This window comes from Gossypium hirsutum, chromosome A11, assembly GCF_007990345.1.
Source record: "Gossypium hirsutum isolate 1008001.06 chromosome A11, Gossypium_hirsutum_v2.1, whole genome shotgun sequence".
Classification (NCBI taxonomy): Eukaryota; Viridiplantae; Streptophyta; class Magnoliopsida; order Malvales; family Malvaceae; genus Gossypium; species Gossypium hirsutum.
The window spans coordinates 19,879,285-19,887,603 of NC_053434.1; the positions used below are offsets into that span (position 1 = coordinate 19,879,285).

Consider the following 8,319-nt stretch of genomic DNA (forward strand, 5'->3'; position numbering starts at 1 on the left):
CCATGTTATAACACCCTTATTTTCTTTTTCTACACCATTTCTCATCACTTTCTCTTATTTTCTCTTCACTAACATATCAAGAACATAGGACATTATGTAAGAAAACTCTACTATAACATTATTTCCATGCTTTGTCAATAATAACAAACCTAAAAACATATTGAAATCTTGATATACTTACCTTGTTCTATTGATACTAATCTTTAACTTGATTTTCTCTCTCCTCTAGCTTCTATTTGTTGAATCCAACTTGATATTCTAACTCCCCTTGGTCTCCTTAACATTTTTCTCTCTTAGTAGCTATGGAAATTCTTTTGATTTCTAGGTGAAAATGGTGAATTTTTGGTGGAAGGACCAAATTGTAAAGAAAAGAAAATTTCTTTCTTTTCCTTCTCTTCTAATGTTGGTTGCATGCATGGAAAGATGATGAAAATTCTTCATCTTTCATTCATTTTATACTAAATAATTAATAATAAAATAATAATGAAATATAATAAAATAATAAAATATCTCATTAAAATAATATATATCTAATTAAATAATCATAAAATATCATCAACATCATCATTACTTTCTAAATTTCTCTCTCTTCCAATTGACCATTTTGCCTTTCATTATCTTTTAAAATTCCATCCTTTAGTCATCATTTAATTTGGTAAAATTGCAATTTAGTCTCTCATAGTTCTTCACCTATTCAATTTGGTCCTAATTCATCCATTTTCCTTAGTTTCTAGATCACTCCACTCTTAAAATATTTACACTATTGGTCCTTTAACTTTTTCATATTTACACTTTAACCCCTCAAATTTTGAGTATTTACTCTTGTGCAATAAAACTTTTCTTACTTTTACAATTTAGTCCTTTCTTGAATTAATATATCATAATATACTTCTCAATATTGACATAACTCAAAATTTCCCTTTTTGTCACTCTATTTCTTTATTTTACTATATCAAGGATAATATCTTACTGTAAAAATTTTCAAGGTATTACAGCTCCCTTCCTCTTCTTTGAGGCTGGTACGGCGGTTTTCTTTCCTCGTGACGATGACATGGTACATGCGATTAGAATCATCAAGTCATCATGATGAGTGGTCGAAGTAAAAGGAATAAATTTTCAACTAAAAAGCAGACTTTCAGCCACAACCAAACATAACTAATATAATAATTTTGTGACCTTATCATTGTATGTAGTAATGGCATGTGTAAGACAAAAGAATGAAGCTTTCCTAACAACATGAAACGTATGATAAATAATTGAAAAATGCAAATTTCATGAGAGCCATTGGCATGGAAATATCATGAGAATAAGCATGGTAAAAACATGGGTTTGAAGTTTTCCTAATCACTTAATTTAACATGTCATGTATAATAACTAACTTAAGAATGCAAACTAATGATAAAATCATGAGCAAAATGAAAAATAGTTCAAAAGCAATGAAGATTATGCTAATAATAAGCATTAGTGATAAGAAAAATAGAAGTGAAAGGAGTAAACAAATGCTAAGGGAGAGAGATTGAGCGTCAAAAACGAAGTTGAAGGCGGCGCATGGGCGTGGCAGGGGGGCCGTGTGGAGTTGTAGCGGCTAGGTTTAGGGTTTTTGAATGGAGAAGAAAGTGGATAGTGCAGGGTATTTATAGATTTTGGGGCACACGGCCATGACACACGCCCGTGTTCCCCAATTTCAGCCTGTGTGATTCGCGAATTTCAAATTTGGGCACGTCTGACATTTAGTACACACCCTTGTTCCTCGGGCGTGTGGGTTCACACGACCGTATTGCACGGCCTTGTCTAGCTTCATTCGCTTCTCCCACGTCCGTGTGTGCAAGCCCCACGCCCGTGTTCTTTTAACAGGTTCGACCACGGGTGTTAGACACGGGCATGTCGCACGCCCGTGCTAGTTTCTCAGTTTCAACCACGGGTCTTCCATACGGGCGTGTCGCACGCCCGTGTTGTTTTGGCAGGCTCGACCACAGCCATATCGCACGGCCGCGGCATTTAATCGTAGCCCGTGTTGGGGAAATCTTTTGCCCTATTTTCACACGGCTTTAAGCACGCCTGTGTGCTTGGCCGTGTCTCTGTGGAAACACCTGTATTCAAGATTTCTATTAGTAAGTTAGGAGTTAGGTACCAAAATTTAAAGAGATTAATATTGTTAGTGCTCGGGTTGCCTCTCGAGAAGCGCTTATTTATAGTTTAAGCTCGACTTACCTCTCCGTTGAATAATCATGGTGGTTCAAGGAGTTTATACTCCTCATTCCTACTATCAATCTCATCAAAATAAGGTTTTAATCGGGTGTTGTTTACCTTAAAAGTGTCGAACTTGGGATGACTCACCTCCATCCTACCGAATGGAAAAATAATGAGTACCGTAAGAGGGATTTCCTCACTCGGTGTGGTAGTGACAATGTGGGGATCCGCGACATCTAATAAGACCTTATCACCAACCTTAAGTTGATTTAGAGAGGTATCGGGCTCGTTTTGGCATAGTTTTAGTTTGTCTGGTGTTCTTGGTTTGTGCGTCTGCCATTCATCGAGATCCTCGATTTGTAGTCTTCGATCTTCATGAACAAGTCCTCTACTATTGCCTGAGAACGACTTGTGTGCTTCCTTCAGACTCATTTTCTGTAAAGTAGGTGGCACCATATTGTTAGGTTTAGTAGAATGGTTTAGATGATCACCTTCAATTCCTAATGTGTTGCCAAAATTGCGAGCTTGAAGGGTGATTGTTTCGTCTCCCACTCGGAGTGTGAGTTCACCTGTGCCAACATCAATAATGGTTTTATCAGTTGCTAAAAAGGGCCTTCCTAGGATTAAGGGAGTGTTGCTATCCTCTTCTATGTCTAGAACAATAATGTCAACGGGAAATATGAATTTATCTACTTTAACTAGCACATCTTCAATAATACCCCTAGGGAATCTTATAGTTTTATCTGCTAATTGATGCTCATCCTAGTCTGTTTGGGTTTCCCGAAACCTAGTTGCTTAAACATTTTGTAAGGCATGACGTTGATACTAGCCCCTAGATCAGCTAATGCATAATTAACATCTAAACTACCAATTAAGCAAGGAATCATAAAACTCCCTGGATCTTTTAGTTTGTTGGGTAGTTTATTTTCGAGAATAGCCGTACAAACTGTATTTAGCTCCACATGCGACACCGCGTCCAACTTTCGTTTATTTACTAAAAGCTCTTTTAAAAATTTCATTACGTTGGCATCTGCGGTAAAGCTTCAATAAACGGTAAGTTAATATGTAATTTTTTCAAGAGTTTAAGGAATTTGCCAAATTGTTCATCTGAGTGGTCTTTCCTTATCGCGTTGAGGTATGACACACGAGGTTTATATTCGATAGTCATTGGTTTTTTTGTATTTTGATCTACCTCACCTTTACCTTTGCTTACCACTGTTTCTTGCCTCGGTTCTGCTTCAGGCTCAACGACTCCTTCGTCATCTTGGATATTAATTGCGTTGAGTTGTTCCCTTGGGTTGGGTTCAGTGTTACTTGGCAAGCTACCTTGTGGTCGTTCGGAGATTAGTTTGGAAAGCTCACATATCTGAGTTTCAAGCCCTTTGATCGACGCTTTTTGATTTTTAAGTGCTGTCTCAGTGTTCTGAAAACGAGTTTCTGACACCGAAATAAACTTGGAGAGTATCTCTTCAAGGTTTGGCTTCTTTTCCTGCCGGTAGGGTGGTTGTTGGTAGCCCGGAGGATGTTGTGGTCTTTGATTTCCTTGACCGCCCCACGAGAATTTGGGGTGGTTCCTCCAACCTGCATTATAAGTGTTACTATATGGATTGTTTTGAGGTCGAGGATTATTACCCATGTAATTTAATTGCTCGTTATCCATGTTATGGCCATAAGATTGGTATTCCGAATGGTTTGTTCCACCTCCATTTGCCTAAGAAAACCATCAATCTTTTTATTTAAGAGTTCTACCTGATTAAAGATCATGGTGACCGAATCGACATTATAAATACCGGCTGTTTTCGTTGGCTTTGTCCTCATGACTTGCCATTGATAATTATTTAGTGACATCTCCTCTATAAACTCATAGGCATCTTCTGGCGTTTTATTGTTGATGGTTCTGCTAGCAGCTGCGTCAACCATTTGTCGAGTCGAAGGATTCAAGCCGTTATGGAATGTTTGATCCTGAAGCCAAAGTGGTAACCCATGGTGGGGGCACCTTCTCAAAAGATCCTTGTATCTCTCCCATGCATCGTAGAGTGTTTCTAAGTCCATCTGCACAAAAGAAGAGATATCATTACTTAATTTAGCCATTTTAGCCAGCGGAAAATATTTTAGTAAGAATTTTTCGGTTATTTGTTCCCAAGTAGTAATTGACCCTCGTGGTAACAAGTTCAACCACTGTTTAGATTTGTTCCTTAATGAAAAAGGAAATAACCGAAGACGAATGGCATTATCAGAAACGCCATTGATTTTAAATGTATTGCAAAATTCCAGAAAGTTTGCTAAGTGAGCGTTGGGATCTTCATCCTGCAAACCATCAAACTGAACAAATTACTGTACCATTTTAATAGTGTTAGGTTTTAATTCAAAAGTATTTGCAGCTACAATAGGTCTAACTATGCTAGATTCAGTTCCTGTTAAAGAAGGTTTAGCATAATCATACATAGTGTGTGGAGCAGGATTTTGATTAGCCGCAATTGCAGGAGGTAGCTGATTGCCTTGGTTTTCAGCCATCTCTTCAATTGGGGGTTGAGTATCGTCTTCTTGCTCGTTCTCTGTGTATCGTAAGCTTCGTCTTATTTCTCTTTGAGTTCTGCGAACTGTACGATCGATTTCTTCGTCAACAAGTAATGGTCCTAACGGGTTTCTTCTAGTCATAAACTATAAAAACCTGCCAAGAGAAGGAAAAAGAAAATTAATAAATAATAATGATAATAAAATTAAATTAAATTGCAAGAAAAATAAATGGCTAAATTAATAAAAATTGAGCGTTCCTAATATTTCAGTTCCCCGGACGGCACGAAAAACTTAGTCGCGTTATTTCATGATAGGTTTAAATATTTATAATTACTCGTTCTTGAACTAACTATTTTCGCGATGTAGGCAAGTGTACCTTTCGAACAGTAGTACAGTTTTAGCAAGACCGGATTGTTGAACCCAAAGGAACTAAAAGTACTAGTAATAACTGTCTTTTTATTATCTAGCCTAAGAATAAAGAGGTTTTTGTTTTAATTAACTAATTATCTAGACTAAGAATGCAAAAAGAAAAGAATTGGGGAATTGCTTTTGGGGAAAATCGATTGACTTAAGACAATACCTAAGGAAAAATCCACCTAGACTTTACTTGTTATTCTGGCTCCGAATCGGACGATTTATTCATTCAACTTGTTCCGTAGAGATCCCTAAGTTATGTTATTATCCGTATTCAAGACAAATAACGTCTAATCCCTAGATTGAATAACCTAGACTTTTCTCTAATTAACACTCTAGGGTTGCATTAACTCGATCTATGGATCCCCTTATTAGGTTTCACCCTAATCCGACAAAATCTTGTCACCCTATTTCTAGGCGTGCAATCAACTCCGCTTAATTATGATAAATTTACTCTTAGCCAGGGTCTATTCCTCCTCTGAACAAGAGCTTATCTTGAATTGGTATCTTGGGATATCAAAACAAGAATTAAGAACACATAATTAAGAACAATTTAAGTATTTATCATACGATTTAGAAAATAATAACAAGATTCGTCTTAGGTTTCATTCCCCTTAGGTATTTAGGGGTTTTAGTTCATAACTAAATAAGAAAACATCTCAGAAGAATAATAAATACAAAACATAAAGAAAACCCAAAACTCCTGAGGGGAAATTGAGAAGAGATCTTCAGTCTTGATGATGAATTTGGCTTTTGAGATAGATCAATCAGCTTCCGTGGAGTAATTCCTTACTCCCTATTCTCCACCTCCCTTTTCTTCCTCCTCTAGGGTGTATTTATAGGCTTTGGGATGCCTAGAAGCCCTCAAAATTAGCCTTTTCCAAATTGGACTCAACTTGGGCTCGGTAGGGACACGCCCTTATGACACACCCCTGTGCGATTACTTCAGGCCGTGTTTGAGCCTGCCAAATTGACACGACCGTGTGGTCTGGCCGTGTGAATCGTTCTTATTTCTACCATTTTGACATGGCCGTGTGAGATGCCCGTGTGAGGAAGCCCAGGCCGTGTTGGGTTCGTACTTTGGCCCTTTTTATATGTTTTTGGCCCGTTTCTCGTTTCTTTCGCTCTCTTATGCTCTTCTAAGTATAAAGCATGAAATTAAAGCATTAGGAGCATCGAATTCACCAAATCTAATGAGAAATCATCCATAAAATGCATTAAACATGAGGTAAAAATATGTATAATTTACGGTTTATCACACTTGCATTGCGTCGAGAGTTTGGCTCAGTTTGGGACGGCAGGTTACCTCGAGACTCCAAACGGCTAATTGTGAGTACGAGCTTGCTCACTTGCTTATCTAACTGCTGTAGATGCATGTAAGTTTTTTTGTTGAAATTTTTCAATACTATTGGCTAGCCTTTCTATTATGGCTTCCAAAGATGACTTAGGAGGTGGTAACCGTTGATTCGGAGGCGGCCTTTATTGGTACGATTGATTGAACCGAGGGTTTGACTCATATCTTAGATTTGGGTGATATTTCCACCCCATATTATACGAGTTCGAGTAGGGGTCATATCACCTTTGGGGTGGTCCTAGAAAGTTCCTGGCAATATTTGCTTGTTCTGTCGAATCCTCATGTAAAATCAGACATGAGTCCATCGGATGGTCTGGCTTAGAGTAAATTCCGCACAACCGTGCGGGCCTGTTTTATCTATAAGCAAAATTTGAACAACGTTAGTTAGCTTATCAATTTTATCTTCTAAGGATAAATAACTTAACCTATGAACCCATCTCGTGGGTTCTATGGCCGATTGGAATTATTGAAAGTTAGTTGCCATGGTTGAAATCAACTCTTTCGCTCTTTGAGGCGTCATATTAATAAGTGCCCCCCACTTGCAGCATCTATCATTTTCATTTCTATCGGGAGTAACCCCTCATAGAAATACTACAAGAATGACTGTTCAGTCAGTCCATGTTGTGGGCAACTTGCACAGAACTTTTTGTATCGATCCCAGTTTCCATATCAAATAAAAATAAAATACAAAGTCATACATATTTTAAAATTTATTCAATTTAGTCCGTAAAACCGGGACAAGCATAACTTATGATCTAAATCTTTGGATTAAAATCTGATTTCCCATATTATCATTAGGGATATTCTACTTTCTATTCCTACCAAAATTTTATAACATGTTTGCAATTTATTTAATTTGGTCCCTAATGTACAAAACTATCAATTAAGCTTTACAATTTAGTCATTTTCGTAATCTAAACTTAATTTCTATCAATTTCACACCTAATTCTTCAAGAAAGAAACAATGGAAACTTTGTAAAACTTTAAAAACGTTACAAATTGGTACATGGGCTAGCTAAATCAAGCTCCTATGACCTTAAATCTATAAAAATGACAAGAAAATGACTTAATTGCATTACCTGATTGATGGCAGATTTGTTTAAGCTTCAAAAATGGAGTTTTATTCTTCAAGAATGAACGATCGGTGGAAGAACAAGATGGATTTATCTTTATTTCCACTAAATTTAGGTTTTATAGGTTAATTAGTTTAAATCATGGTTTAACTTACTTTAATCAAAATTAATTAATCCTAATGCTAATTACCATCATAATCCACTATCCACTACTGAAAATTGGTTTATTTAAACTTTTATAAATTTAGTTAATTACAATTTAAGTCCCCAAGACAGTCACTAATTAAGAATCTATAGCGATTGAACTTTACAATTTAGTCCTAGGGCATTAATTAACCACAATTTTGGCTAAATTACTTAACTGAATTTCAATTAATCTATACGCTAACTCCATAAATATCTCTATTTAATATTTATGGACTCAGTTTATAGAATTGGGGTTTCTGAAATCGCATTTTTAATATCATTGAAAATAGGGTTATTAAACTAATATTTATACTTAAACCCTTTATTGAGTTGATGTCAGCCTTAACTGAATCACCAACTCAATTATGAAATTATATAAATACTCCTTTTAAATGACAAATAATATTAATATTATGACATTTTTTTTCCTACTTTTATATCATCTTTAAATAAAACAATTAAAATTGCAATTTTAAGGATAAAACATGGGTTTAATAATATTAAAATATAATTTCATTATCTCTTTACCTATATTCAAATTTTTTTAGAATAATTATATTCATTATTAAATAAATTTTTTTTAAA

General features: G+C 35.9%; 1 non-coding gene across 1 annotated transcript; it reads left to right on the plus strand.

Annotated features, from left to right (window-relative positions):
• Positions 1–4,168: 4,168 nt before the first annotated feature.
• LOC121210458 (small nucleolar RNA R71) lies at positions 4,169–4,275 on the plus strand. Its single transcript, XR_005905575.1, has one exon. It is a non-coding gene; the product is annotated as a small nucleolar RNA R71 (small nucleolar RNA).
• The last annotated feature ends 4,044 nt before the right edge of the window (positions 4,276–8,319 follow it).